We start from the raw sequence: 14591 nt of genomic DNA, 5'->3' as shown, positions 1-14591 counted from the left end.
ACCATAAGATTTCTGATGAGTTGTCAGTGTTGATCTAAAAAATATCCTATTGTCTCTCCTAGCCTATATAACTGCAAAAAAAATCACTACTTTCCCAGAGATTGCATGTTGTAGTTGTCTGTTAGACCTCATTGATAATAATCCCACAGATGAGATTTTTACTAATGTTACTGAAGCATGGATGTAGAGTATATGTAGCCAAACAGTTTACTTAATAGCCTCAAAAATGGAAAATCTACTCTTTATAAACAAGTATTGTTCTTTGTATGCAAGTGACAACCTCATTTGTGCCTATTTGTATTAGGTACGGTATAGGTAAAGTGTGAATAATTGATTAAATAAATCATTACTTATTCAGGGCCTCATTTACAGAGTGCACACTCCACTTCGGCTTGCACCAGTGTGCCTGGATGTACTCATCAAGGTGCACACTTACTCTCCCTTCCCGGGAGATGCAAGCTAAAAGTGCGCTTAATGTGCAGTGTGCAAAAGTATAAACATTATATTAAAGTCCAACTTCGTGCCGCAAATTGGAGGTGCAAAATAGGCCCTTTTAAATTCTAGAACGAGACCGGAAGGCTGCCAGATCTGTCAGTTGGAACATAAATCATGTCCTATGCGTTCTCTTTATCTTGTTTCAATAATCTTGCTTCTGCACTGCAGATATTTTGCTGTTTTACTGTGCCAAAAGACCTACTTCATATCTAATTTTTAAAGCAAAGTTTGAGAATCAACATTATATATAAGAAAATTGTAAGCTTGCGAGCAGGGCCCTCTTACCTCTCTGTATGTATGTATTACCCAGTATTGTTTTATTATTGTTTGTCCTCAATTGTAAAGCGCTACGGAATTTGCTGGCGCTATATAAATAAATGTTGATGATGATGTTGATGAAATACAATGATGGAAAGGAATGAGCATAATTTATACACACATAGCCTGATTCATTAAGGAACGTAAATGCTGATATGTGCCGTATTTTGCGTAAATTCGCTGTGCACATGCCCAGAACCTGTAAATACACCTGTGAATGCAGCAACAATAAGTTCATCTCTGATCGCAAAGGACCCTTATGGCAACCTACAATTTCATGGGCAGAACAGGGATGGGACTGGGCAGGTGCATGTAGACAATGTACAGTAAGGGTATTTTAAGGATACGTGTTTTTCTGCCGTATCACTTGCACCAGCTGCAAGTCTGGTGTAAGTGCCGATTACTAGTGATGACAGGTATACATGCTAAAACATGTGTTTGCAGTCAGGACATGCTGTAAAATTGCATTTTATGTACAGTAGAAATTAATACCTTCATGATAAATGTATTGGAGTGAATTTTTTTCATTTTTCTTTAACAATTTTGTCATTAATGACTATATTATTAACAGGTGACAATCACTTTTACTTTTCACTTTTTAGTTTTACTTTTTTTCTATGTGCTCTTTTGGAACTTAATATTCCACATATATATTGGACATATCCTGCAGTGTATTGTATGGCAGAGCAGAGCACACCTAGACCTTTATTCAACAACAGACATATCTTCAGATCCACTCCTAGTTGCACACAGACGTGCGTATGACTGATTTACGTACATTTAAAAAAAACGCAATTTACGTGTGTTTTCCGTGCCTTAATGAATCAGGCCTACAGACTGGCATCTAGGTCAGATTGTGTGCATAATATGTATACAGAGTATGACTTTTATGTTTGTTACCCTTGGGGCACCATTGCGAAGTATATTTCTACTAAATATTCTATTTTATAAAGCTTTTTATTGACTATAGATTGCTAGTGATTTATCAATGGCAGCAACACAATAAAGGGAACATGACGGGTTTATGTTTTAAAGACATTAACATTCCTGGATTCTGTAGTTATGACCCCTTAGTGACCTTTAGGCTAAATGTGAACTTGTTTAGCTGCCTGAGCTATTCTAAATCTGCAGGGTGGATGCTCTTATTAATACACTAGAGGAGCCAATGGTGGACTATCCTTATATATCTATATATCAGAAAGCAAAAGGCTGATACTTGGAAAGACAGGATAACGGAGATGCAAACAAGGATTATTTGGCTGTTAAGGTAACTGAGGGCTCGTAAAAGTGCCCAGGTTGTGGTCGATCCCGCATTGTTGCCCTGCAATATGTTGGAATGTTTGTATTCATCATTCGATGGCCAATCAAAATGAGTTCAAGGGGATGGCCTGGTAAGGGGAGGTTATATAAGCTCATGCATAAGGGGTGTTCTTCCTCTTGTCACTGGAAAATTCTCCCCAATAATGTTTTGTAGCTGGATCTCAGTATGGCGGGGAAGCAGGCCAATCAGCAACCACCAATAACGCATCCGGGTAGAGGGTAGAGCACTCTCCTGCAAATGGGAGACTTTTTGTTAGTAACACTTCCCCACTGGGGTGGTTATGAGGCTCCGTCTGTGCAGGGGGGTTCCAGCTTCTGAACCAATCGAGGAAGAATAAGTCTTCACGATCAAGAAGCATCAGATTGCGTTTGGTCGACATAAATTTGGTATTAGGTAAGATTTGTAGCTTATTGCCCATGCATTTTTCTCTACCACCACTTCATTTAATTTATTTCAATAAATTACATGACCTTTCTCTGCTAAGCAAGCCTCCGTTTCCTTATTTCTTTGTTAAGGGAACACTCGTCAAGGGCATTAAGTGAAGTTTAGTTTGGATCAACCGCTAGACGGCTTATAAATTTTGGTCCATGCATCTATGGCTGAACACACACACACATGCTGTGACATCAGTGACAGTATTAGCAGATTGCCTCAATAAAGCCACATAAGTGGTCCTAAAACAAATTGCCCTAGAATTATTCAGCTGAAATCGATTGGATCATTTTGTAGGCTGTCTATCTATATATCTCACATCCATATCTATCTATTTCTTTCTCTGTGTCTTATATCTATCCATCTGTCTCTCTCCCTCATCTCTCTCTCTCTCTCTCTCTCTCTCTCTCTCTCATATCTATCTAACTCTAAAATTTATCTAACTCTCTCATATCTCTCTCTCTCTCTCTTTCGTATCTATTTATCTCTCTCTCTCTCATACCTATATCTCTCTCATATCTATCTAACTCTCATATAAATCTAACTCTCTCTCTCTCTTTCGTATCTATTTCTCTCTCTCTCTCTCTCTCATATCTGTCTGTCTCCCTCTCTCTCATTTCTATCTAACTCATATCTCTCTCTCATATCTATCTATTTATCTCTCATATCTATCTATCTATCTATCTATCTATCTATCTGTCTCTCATATCTATCTATCTATCCGTCTCATATCTATCTTTCATATCTATATAACTCTCATATCTATTTATCTATTTATCTATCTATCTATCTATCTATCTATCTATCTATCTATCTATCTGTCTCTCATATCTATCTATTTCTCTCTCATATCTATCTATTTCTCTCTCATATCTATCTATTTCTCTCTCATATCTATCTACCTATATCTCTCATATCTATCTACTTATTTATCTCGTTCTCTCTCTCATATCTATCTATCTGTCTCTCTCTCATAGCCATCTATCTACCTATCTCTCTCTATCTATCTCATTCTCCACCTCCCCATTTTCTCTTCCACAATACTGAAGAATACACAATCACTTATAACTAAACCTCTTTGTTTTTATACAAATCTTCAAGGTTCCGATAGAAACCGATTCCCAAAAAATGTCACTTTCTGTCAGAACGCCATATTTAGCTTGAAAAGTTCCCAGCGATGCCAGTTGTGCTGGCGTTATCTGTGTGACAGTACAGTGCCGTGCCACTAACGGCTTCCTGCCTCCATACCGAACATAGAGCTCTCAGTCTGTTCTCCCCACAGCGCCGTGTGTGCACAGAAAGAATTTGCTTAATCATAAACAGCTTGCCTCTGAAAGCAGCCAAGAGAAATATAATTTCGATTAGATGTTTATAAAAATGCTATTGTACGCCGCGTATATTAATCATGTTGTTAGGTAAGCACAGTGACAGTTTTATGGCAGGTTTGAAGCGAGTCTGTCACTAATGCTTTCTGGATTATAATGCTTTCTTGCAGTTTTGATTCATTAGCTCAGATCCCTAATAGAATTAGTGCTTTCATTTCCTTTGCTTATTTGACATCTTCAATAGAATTCTTTTTTCTTTTTATCCTTTTCGTTGCCTCAACATGTTACCGTCTCTGTAAAAGCACTTTCAATATTTCATGGGGAGATTTAAAGTACTGAGCGGATTCTTTGTGTGGTCTTGAAAAAAAAAAAAAGCCATCATTTGACTAACCATGGCTGCCGACTACTGTCGCATAAATTAACCTCTTACATCTCCGCTGTGGAGCACAAACAAGAAATTTAACAATTAAGCAGCCAAAACTGGTTGCTATTAATTGACCACATTAAAGGTAGTGGTGCCTTTTAGTGAACCAAAATATAATTTTAGCCTACTCACTTACTTTTTGGACTTTGGGTCCCAGGGGCATGTGCGGTTGGTATATATAGCGTCATCACGGCCTGGCCCCCACAGCATTATGATGCGATTTGTCATGTTGTGCAGAGAGGGGTGTGTCATGATGACACTATTTGCATCAGCAGGCCCCGCCCACTGCTGCGTTTCACATCCTCATCCAGCGGAGGTGGGTCCAGCGGAGGTGGGTCATGATGAGGCCTCCGCCCACATCACATGAAAGAGAAGCAGGATCTTGGAATGTGGCCTACTCTCCCAGTAATTTTGGCGCCTCCCAGACATTCGGGGAGAATAGGCAAATCTGATTCTAGTTAAAAAAGTGTTACCAAATTTGCAACTTGAATCAGAACACACATGAAATACACATGCTGCAGGGCTTCATTTCAGTCAGCTCACATGCCTGCATAGTAAAAATTGCAGATATGTAGCATGCATGTAAACTAACTACTGTGAAGCTATGCAGCATGTGTATGTCATAAATGTATGGCTTTACATGTAAATCCTAGGTGAAAACAGTGTACTGAAACTTTGCTATCTCCTGCATTAGAAACGTCTTTTCATACATGCTTGTGCAAAAGCAAAGTCTCGCAGCATTTATTGGAGCTTACAGTCTAAATTCCCTACCACTCAAGCACACATACATTAGGTTCAATTTTGTCAGCAGCCAACAGGGGCGCACGGATCCCCCCAAATAGAGAGAGAGAGAGAGCTGCGCAAGCGGCCGCGCATGCGCAGCAGCTCCATTTCGGCAGCACTGTACTATACAGCAGCCTATGTAGGGGCACTGTTTAGCGCCCGTTCTTTGCAGAGGGGAGGGGTTTCTGGAAAACCAGAACCCCTCTGCGTGCGCCCCTGGCCAATTAACCTACCAGTATGTGCTTGGACTGTGGTAAGAAACCAATGTTAACACGGAAGAACATGCAAACTCCACACAGATAGTGCCCTGATAAGAATCGAACCATGGCCACAGCACTGTGAGGCAACCATGCTAACCATTGTGCCACCATCCCATCACCAGTCACCTAATGCCAGATTACTGCCTCTGTATTAGTACACAATCTACAAAATGACAGCTAGAATCTGATTGGTTGCTATAGGCAACATCTCCACTTTCTCAAACCTGCAGTTTAATAAATATACCCCTAAGGGTCAGTGCACCATCATCATCATTATTTATTATACTAAGTCCATTCTTCTGTGATGCAAAATAGGCAATTCGCAATAGTATATATTGCAGATGACATAATTGGTAGAGCCCAAAACCAGATTCTGGGATGCCACTTGGAGTCCCAACCTTCAGGTTTATTCATCCTCACTAGTGTACACTTACAGCTCATGGTGAAATCTACTTTTACATACTTGTATCCCCTGTTAAGTCTGTTAATGCATATTTTTGCCCAAGCGCCAGAATGTCTGCTAATGAATACTTGCTTATTTATGACTGTAGATTTCCTCTACATGCCTACTTGAAGTGAGTGTAATCTCTGTATGTGTTAGTTATAATACTGCTTATACATACTGAAGCACCTGCTGCTCATTGATAAAACAGGTTGGTTATGTAAGGTGCTCTTCCTGTAGATTGCAGGATTTTTTTTATTCCTGGAGTCAAAAAATGTTCAAGTCTTAACAATTCTTTACTATTGTTTTCTTGTTTAGATTTTTCAATCAGATGCGCATAAAGTGAAAGGCGAAGAATTTGTTTCCCACATGTAAGCAGTGTTGTCATCTAGACTTGGCTATGTATTCAGCCCGCAGCGGTCTTCATTCATCCTGGGGCTAGCCAGGGGTAAAGGAAGAGGCAGGTACTCATTCACTGACTTTAATTACCTGAATGAAAGGTTTGTAAAAATGTTTTGTTCTCTTTTTGGGACTTTATGTACAGTAAGTGAGATGAAGGTTAACTCTCAGCCACACAGCAGCAAGCATTGCTGCCTTGCAGCAGTGGGGCACTGGGATTCATTGTGACTAGGGTGCTTCCTGTACGTCATCTCTATGTTTTCTCCGTGATTATGTGGGTTCCCTTAAGGGTGGCATCTGTGCCATGTGGTAGGGAATTTAAATTGTATACTTCACTGGGCTGATAGTATATCATTATCTAATATGTGTGTGTGTGTGTGTGTGTATATATATATATATATATATATATATATATATATAATGTATGTATACATACATATGTATATAAACTGTACGCTATTACGATCTTGCACCTGAAACAAGAGCTGACAAGCGGTAAGCTGTAGATTCCTTCCCACCATACGCCTTTGTTTCTTATAGTAAAATGGCAGCAGTATATTTAAGTTCCAAGTATGACCGTATAACTCAGCGCTGTACAATATAATTTCACTGCTGCTTTGTGTTGTTGCTGCCAACGCACTGCGGCAAATTTAAATATTTTGTGTGTGAACCACCTCATGGGGCACAATGGTGCCTATTTGAGGCCACTTGCTGCCGTACCATCTGATAAAGCATCATATTTATCAATGCTTGAACACGGTAAGTGGCCCACTTGTATGATAATAAAGATGAGCCCCTGATTCAAGTCCTGCTGATCTTTCTTTGATAATTCAATAGTTCTCTATACATTAATATTTGCAGGAACCATGCAAATAATGCTAAAAACAGTGTACAATGTAAGCAGTTATTATACGCAGGTATGTATAATTTTATATGTTACAATTTGAGATTGGTGTTACTGTCCTTTCTTTTAGAGAACAGGTGAACAAAATCGTGGTGAGTTCCGGTGATACATTGTTCAAGTTCTGCTCTTGCTTCACCAGTCCGTGGAATGGTATTTCTCATTGTATTTGTAAATTTCACAGAACTTATAGTCCATGAATAGAGCTGGGACGATGATGGTTAGTTATTTCTGCTGTGTGGTATGGTTTGGTATGACTGGGAACACCTACAACCAAATTCTGCCGGCAAAGCGTGCAAAATTTCACTGCCGCGTGTGAAATGAGATGAATATTTGCTGAGCAGTTTTAAAAAATTCACTCTTCCTTGATCTAGAGCTCTGAATCAAACACACAGGCTTTAAGAAAAGAGGCTGTTTAGGAAATAGTAACAAATCTAAGGGCCTAGTACTCCAATGTCTAAACTCATCTCAAACCTGGTCACTGGGTATAAATCTCAGCACCCACCTCGGTCTGCCAGTCGTATGTCAAAAGTATCTGAACTGGTAGCTACCTCTCAAACTACTTTGGGTTAACATAAGAGCACTTATAGCCATTAGGCTAGGTACACAGTGGAGAATTTTCCAAGAGATGTGTTATCTACAACGATTGTACCTAAGACTGAAGGTCCGATCGCTCGGGCGATTCATGCGCACGCACTAGACACGTTTTAAACGATTATCGAAAGACCAACCTTCCAGGCAGCAACTAATCACAGCCATATTGTTGTGTTAAAAGATTTTGATTTCGTACACAATGAAATCTGCGATATGCCTAAGAAATTTAAATAAAAGGCAGAACATCACCGGTAAGTAGTGGCGGATCCAGAGGGGGGCGATCAGGGCGATCGCACCTCCTAGCAGGGGCTTGCTGCCGACGGCTGCACACTGTGCAGGTCCGTTCAGCAGTGACAGTGTGCTGTCACAATCAGAGCAGCCAGGCAGCACACTGTCACTGCCGAGCAGACCTGCACATACTGTGCAGACCGCCGGCAAACGTAGAAGTCAGAAAGGGGGCGAGGCCTAAATCCCCCCCCCCCCTAAATCGCCCGGGGTAGAATATGTTCCTAGATCCGCCCCTGCCGGTAAGAACCTCCCAAAAACTCGTACGTGCCTATGCACTTTTCTTCTATAGTACATGTACACAGGTGTATAGTTATGCAAGCAGACATATTCAATATGCATCTATAGAAAACATAGCTATGTGCTTTTCTTGTAGACTATGCAGACAAAGCTGTAGAAGTAGGCAAGCAGACATATGCTACACATATAAATGCAATAGACAGCTACTATTGTACTTTTGGACGACTTTTGACCATCGTGTAATTATACACACTAATGCGACATCCGACCGAACAGTCGTATGTCGGCTGATTGGATGAAAAAGCTCCAGTGTGTACCTAGCCTTAGCTATTCAGGATATATAAGAGACTATTGTGTCAAGTCTTCAGGAAGTTACACAAAATGAAGTATGAATCATTGAAAATCCATTATTAATTAGCACCAGTGACCTTTTGTAAAGCTGACAAATTCAAAACATAAAGGATAGACTTAATAGGTCTGAAATAAGCATTGTCCCAGGAAGATATGACCATCTATGCTCTACACTGTTTTAGATTTAGCTTTTCCTAGTGGCCTTCTGGGTATGAACTCTGTTCAACTTTGTGACCTTTTACATCAGTGAACCTTATTACCTGTTGAAAGTCTGATGCTTTGATCCTGTTGAATAAAAATAGATACTACCATTCTTGGAAAAGGCTTCCCTAGCTACTTAGGAACATTTGCAATTCTGTGACCATGCATGATAATCAAGAAGTGTGGGAGCCAATCCAAACAGTATAACCAAACATATAAGGTTAAATCAAGCAATAATCTGATCTGATGAAAACCTTCACCTGAAAGAGATTATAAAGTATGTATTGTAATCATGTGAATAAAGTCTAATTGATTCTACAATGGTCCTACTTTGTGCAAAACATACCAATGTCTTTCTGCTCTGTTAGATCGAAACTGAAATTCATGTAGCCTAATAATTTATTACAAATTACCTGACTATAAACTGTTGGAACATAACGTGTGTGTCACAATTGTATATTGATGTCAGAATTCAGAAATGCAACTGTTCTTTCGGAAACCAAAAAATATGCATGAGTGGCCAGTTTAACTCGGAATTGTTCAACTTAAGGACTGCAACCATGGGGGCCATAGAAAATACGGGGCAGGATGCCAATTTTTCACACCCTCTGCCAGTTAACACTTTTAAATAGCCAAATAGGCAGGGACCCGTTTCACAGAAATACTACTTTAATATGTAGTTCATGTTCACTAAAGAGAAGGCAATGTCCACATTTACGAAAATAATATGGTGGAGGGCTGACAGAGCATGTTAGGAAGTGAGTCTAACCATACCCTATCTGGCAATAACCATGCCCTCTCTAGTGGATATCACACAGGGCCAGGGCCAGATTAACCTGAGGTCTAACTGGGCTACAGCCCAGGGGCCTCGGGTATCCAGGGGGCCCTTGACAGAGCTCAGCAGCATTATTGATCGGGCCGGGAGCGGGGGCGCCACCGGCCCAATCAATGCTGCTGAGCTGTTGTCCTTCTGCGGCGCTCAGTAATCTTCTCAGTAAGGAGCTTACAGCGCGCCGCGGAAGGACAGCAGTGACTGGAGAAAGTAAGCGCTTTTTTGCTCACCCCTCACATCCACCTACAAGACTTCTCCCGTGCTGCTGCCCATTATCAGTTTCACTACCATGCCCAATCAGACTCTCTCCCAGCCTTCAAATCTTTCTGAAAACCAAACTCTTTATTATAGCTTACCATATTCCCACCTCTGCCACCCAAGCTAATGCACACTCACCAATGTCCCAATCACTCTGATACATACCCGTTTCTCTTGTCTCAGCTCTTTCCTTTTCCAACTAGATTGTAAGCTCTCTGGAGCTGGGCCCTCCCTAAAAATTTGTTTCAACGTATTTTGTCAAGCTTGCATGTCCCTGCCATGTTTTATGGATATTCTGTTCTCCCCACTATCCCGCACTGCAAAGCACTGTGGCGCCTTACAAATCAACCATAACAATAATAATACTAATATTTATTTGCTGTTGCCCCTCCCAACGTGTCTTTATAGATCCGTTGAAACCTTGACATGCCCTCCTCGCATGGTCTGTGCAACAAACATTATATTAAACCAGCACTAACTGAGCTTTTCCTGGTAATCTAGAGGCATCTGTTCAGTTTTACAGCATCTGTAAAAACTGTGAGTCTCAGGAATACCACTTCTGACTTTGGTGCCATTCAAGCAAAAGAGGAAATCTAGGCTGGGGGGGCGATCTGGAATTCGGAGGCGTTTAGGAGAACTGCAAATATTTTACATAAACCTGTTAACTTGTACAAGGCATGGAAGGCACTTCAAAGTGGTAATAGAAAGCAGCTGTGTCAACTGAATGATCTGTTTGGGCCAGTTTGAGATATTAGCTGCAAGTTTGCCTATTTAAACGGAGCAGTAAATTATAACATAATTCACATTTCAGAGTAAAGTTTCGTAGGGAAGTTCTTAAAGGCATAGAGATCATCAGTAAGCTGGTAGTTATTCTGCATTGTAACGTGTTGCAAATGTTATTTTTATTTAGACATGTTCTAGTTGTGAAAAAAACAAACAGTAAAAAAATATAAATTATGCTTTTGTTGTTGATGGTATGTGATACTGTTCAAGTGCAGCTGCGGAATTTGAAGGCAATCCAATACTTAATTCCATTTTATGAATCTCTAGAACAGTGTGTTTTACTCTTTATCAAAAACAACAGGTGATAACATTTCAAAGATTTAATAACGTAATGCCAAAAAGCAAAGATGTGCGGTAATCCATGGCAACCAATTAGATGGAAGCTTTGATCAGTCTATTGCAAGTTAGGCTAATGAAAGCTAACATCTGATTGGCTGCCATCAGCTACAGCACATTTACATTACCGGAACTGATTTTAACAGTTAATCACCAAAATGAGTTAACCAGCCACAGACGTATATACATAGAAAGACATAACATTTCCCCCAAGTTTCTTGTGAGGGTTAAAGGTTCGGCTAATGCGCGTGCAATAAAGAGTATTTTAAGGTTGACAGTATCTTGGCAGTTGTGTAGGGCTCCTTCCCTCCCCCTTCTCACCCCTCCAACAGCCTTTACTGTACTGAATCCCTGGCCAGAATTAATAACATTCCTTTCAAAGATTTCCAGAAAGAGACTTTTCTTTTCAGCGGAAAAAAAAATAAAGGGTCGTGTTTAGGGCAGAGTTTTGAAGGACGGGCTGCTTGGAGAGAGGTAGGAAGGCCTAAACTTGCCAGAGTTTGGCCAATTTGAACACAAGTCAGCTCAGTGATTGAAGCCTTGTTGATTACAATCAATCAAACCACAGCAGACAGCTGCGTAATTTGTAATTTACCTCAAGTGCTTAACCTGACCAAATGCACTCCGGGTGACCCTGTCTCTCCACAGTGGCTCCCTGTTCCCCTCCCTCCTGGACATTGACTGATGGAGATCTCTCCCACTATTGGGTCTTTGATAGCCCATAACAGGTAAGCAAAGTTCAGAAGCAAAGGAGGCGGTTAGTTTGATTTATACACAGCCAGGAGAAAGAAGGATGGGGTGAGGAGTGGGAGGAAGAAAAAAAAAGGAATATTTCAGTCTGACATCAACCATCTGTACAATCCATCCCTCCTTCCTTTCTGTCCCTAAGGATTTGCTTTATTGGGAACAGCAGAACACAACCTTTTAAAGGGAATCTGTCTACTCCAAGCCGTGTCTTGGAAGAAAATGTTTTATTGCCTTTTAATAGAGTGTGAAAATGTTCAGATCCGATGAGTCAGCCTTGGCAAATAAAACTGACAGCAGTGATTTTTATTAAACGGGTGCACCACGCCTAAATTTGGTGTGGATTGCAAGCTCTTTCACCCGTGTAAAAAAAAAAACAAAGAAACTTTCTTTTTAAAGACAGAACATTTTTTAAGGAATATAATTTGAATTATGTTTTCACTTTGAATTAGAATTGGGGGATGTTGTCAGTTTGAATTAATCTTATTTGAAAATGGTTCTATAGATACTCTGCTAATATCCATTAAAGTAATTGAGTTCAGATGGTTATCCATACTGTATATAGCTTTAACTGCAAATAAATATAGAATTAAGAATATAAAACTAATGATAAAGAAAAGTATTTTTACGATGAGTTTTGCATGATGCAGTACAGTGATTAGCATTGATGTCTCACTGCACTGGGGTCATGGGTTCCTTTCTGACCAGGGCCAAATATCTGTGGAGTTTGTATGCCCTCCCAGTGTTTGCATGCGTTTCCTCTGGGTGCTCTGGTTGGCTACTGACTAATATGAACCCTAGCAGTGGTTGAAATAGAAATGAATTGAATTTTATAGTGTTACAATGAAGGCAGTAGGAGAAGTGGCAGTATGGCATACCACCGTATACATACCCACTTCCACCACTGGACCCTAGTTCATACCTTCCAACCATCCTGTTTTAGAAGGGGCAGCCGTGATTTGAGGGCGCTGTCCCGCCATCCCGATCAGGACAGCTTTGTCCTGCGGGTGGGAAATCTGGCATGGCAGAGCAGTGGTGAATGGCTGCACTGTGTACTAGGGGTGTTTAGAGAGGATGGGAGGGGAGTATGAGGCAGCTTAGCAATGCAAAAGCGCTGGGCACTCCTGTGGCATGCAGCCACCCCCCCTGTCCCAATGCCAGGATACCCAAATGTTAGGGGGTATGCTAATTGTGTGTGTGTTTGTTTGGCAGGTAACTTAGTATGTAAGCTCCAATAGAGTAGAAAATGATGTGAATAATGAAATATTCTTTGTACAGCGCTGCATAATATGGTGGTGTCATAAAAATACACAATAATAAATAAAATAAATAATCAGCCTTGTTTTACACCAATATGCTCGCCTACCTTCCAGCCTTCAGTGCTGCCTCCGTAATCTACAAGAGCCTAAGCAGAGAATATGAAGCAGGGCACTGTGCAAGAGTGTAAACATCGCTCAGCTTTTCTCCAGAATGCTGCTCGGTGTAACCTCCTTAATCATAAGAGTGTGGGACATAAGGACTGTCTCTCTTACATGTGACACGGTTGTGTGTTACAAGCGGTTTTTACATTGCTCAAAATATGTCTAGAAATGTGCTTTCTAAGCTGAAGTGCCATTGGTAGGTGAGAAGTGCATCCCATTAAAAGTATATGATAAGGCCCAAACTCCTTCAGCTCTAGGTTGGTGTAAACGTCAAGCATTTTTGCAGACCTTCCAACTGTCCCGCTGGTGAGGGGACATCCTTATTCACATAAAGTGGGTGGAGTTTTACCCAAATGTGTGCGTTTGTGGGACGGGTTTGTTCAGAACATTTTGTCTTGATTTTATGACTCTAAATGTTGTGTGGTTTTTGTGGAGTGAAAATGGCTGTGTGCCCTTCAGCAAAACACAAGGAACACCCTTAAAAATACCCCCCTCTCCAATTCATTATCTAATTTCAGTAATCTCACTCCATTCTGTTTTTCCACTGTGCTTTATAACTTTACAAACGGGTACGCCTACTCTGTACTTTTCATGGAACGTCCTGGTTTCACCCAGCTCCCGATGCAAACTTCTGCTGGTCTACAAACACTACCACCTCGCTCCTCAATCAGTGCACTTTGGTGGAAATCTAGGCACACAAGGCTAAATTGAGTTATGTCACCAAAGAGCAATTTTCACCGCACTTCATTTTTAAATAAATAAGGCCCTGTACCTTTAATGCAAACTATAAAGTAACGTCTCGTGTTTTTTTTTTTCCCTTCTCTAAGTCTAAAGACATTAATCATGATCTGTGTTTTTATGTATTGCCGTGATCCTATGTGACAAGCACAGGGACAGGCAATATTGCCACAGGGCGTTTGGTGCCCTACGGATATGCTAATCAGACAGGGGTTGTGAATTGTGGACAGGCATCTGGTTTGCATATATAATGGATAAATATTGAAGGCGGAAAACAGTTTATTAAGAATCATCTCATGCAGAGATCTATTAAGTGCAAATAAATGATCCCAGAGCTGCACTGCCATAACACATGGTTTTAAACTTCACTATTTAATTGGGTGGTAACATTTTACAATTTAGGAGCGTAATACTGTTGATTCTACATCTGGGATTCGAGCATTTTGAGGTTTCCAATAACCTGCTTTGATGTCACAATTAATTGCTCATAGGACTTGGGAATCTTACAAATTGGAGGTTAAACAATGCAAAGTGTTCTTGTCACATATATGTACGTATCCCTCATTAACCCTTGACTTCATTGTTGCTAGTACAAGATTTGTTTTTGTCCAGTTATTCTGAGCCTTTGTACCGATTTGATCAATACCTCTCCCCTATATATGATATTGTATTTATCAGGCTTTATGGATTCACATTAAATGAAATTAT

General features: G+C 40.4%; 1 long non-coding RNA gene across 1 annotated transcript in view; it reads left to right on the top strand.

Moving 5' to 3' along the window:
• The window catches only part of LOC142149895 (uncharacterized), a 61111-nt gene extending 54835 nt beyond the window's left edge, over positions 1 to 6276 (top strand). The window contains exon 3 of the long non-coding RNA XR_012690908.1: positions 6119 to 6276. This is a non-coding gene — a long non-coding RNA (uncharacterized LOC142149895). The remainder of the gene's footprint in view (positions 1 to 6118) is intronic.
• The last annotated feature ends 8315 nt before the right edge of the window (positions 6277 to 14591 follow it).

Source organism: Mixophyes fleayi, chromosome 4, assembly GCF_038048845.1.
Source record: "Mixophyes fleayi isolate aMixFle1 chromosome 4, aMixFle1.hap1, whole genome shotgun sequence".
In the NCBI taxonomy this organism is placed as follows: domain Eukaryota; kingdom Metazoa; phylum Chordata; class Amphibia; order Anura; family Limnodynastidae; genus Mixophyes; species Mixophyes fleayi.
This window is presented reverse-complemented; position numbering and strand designations above follow the sequence as displayed.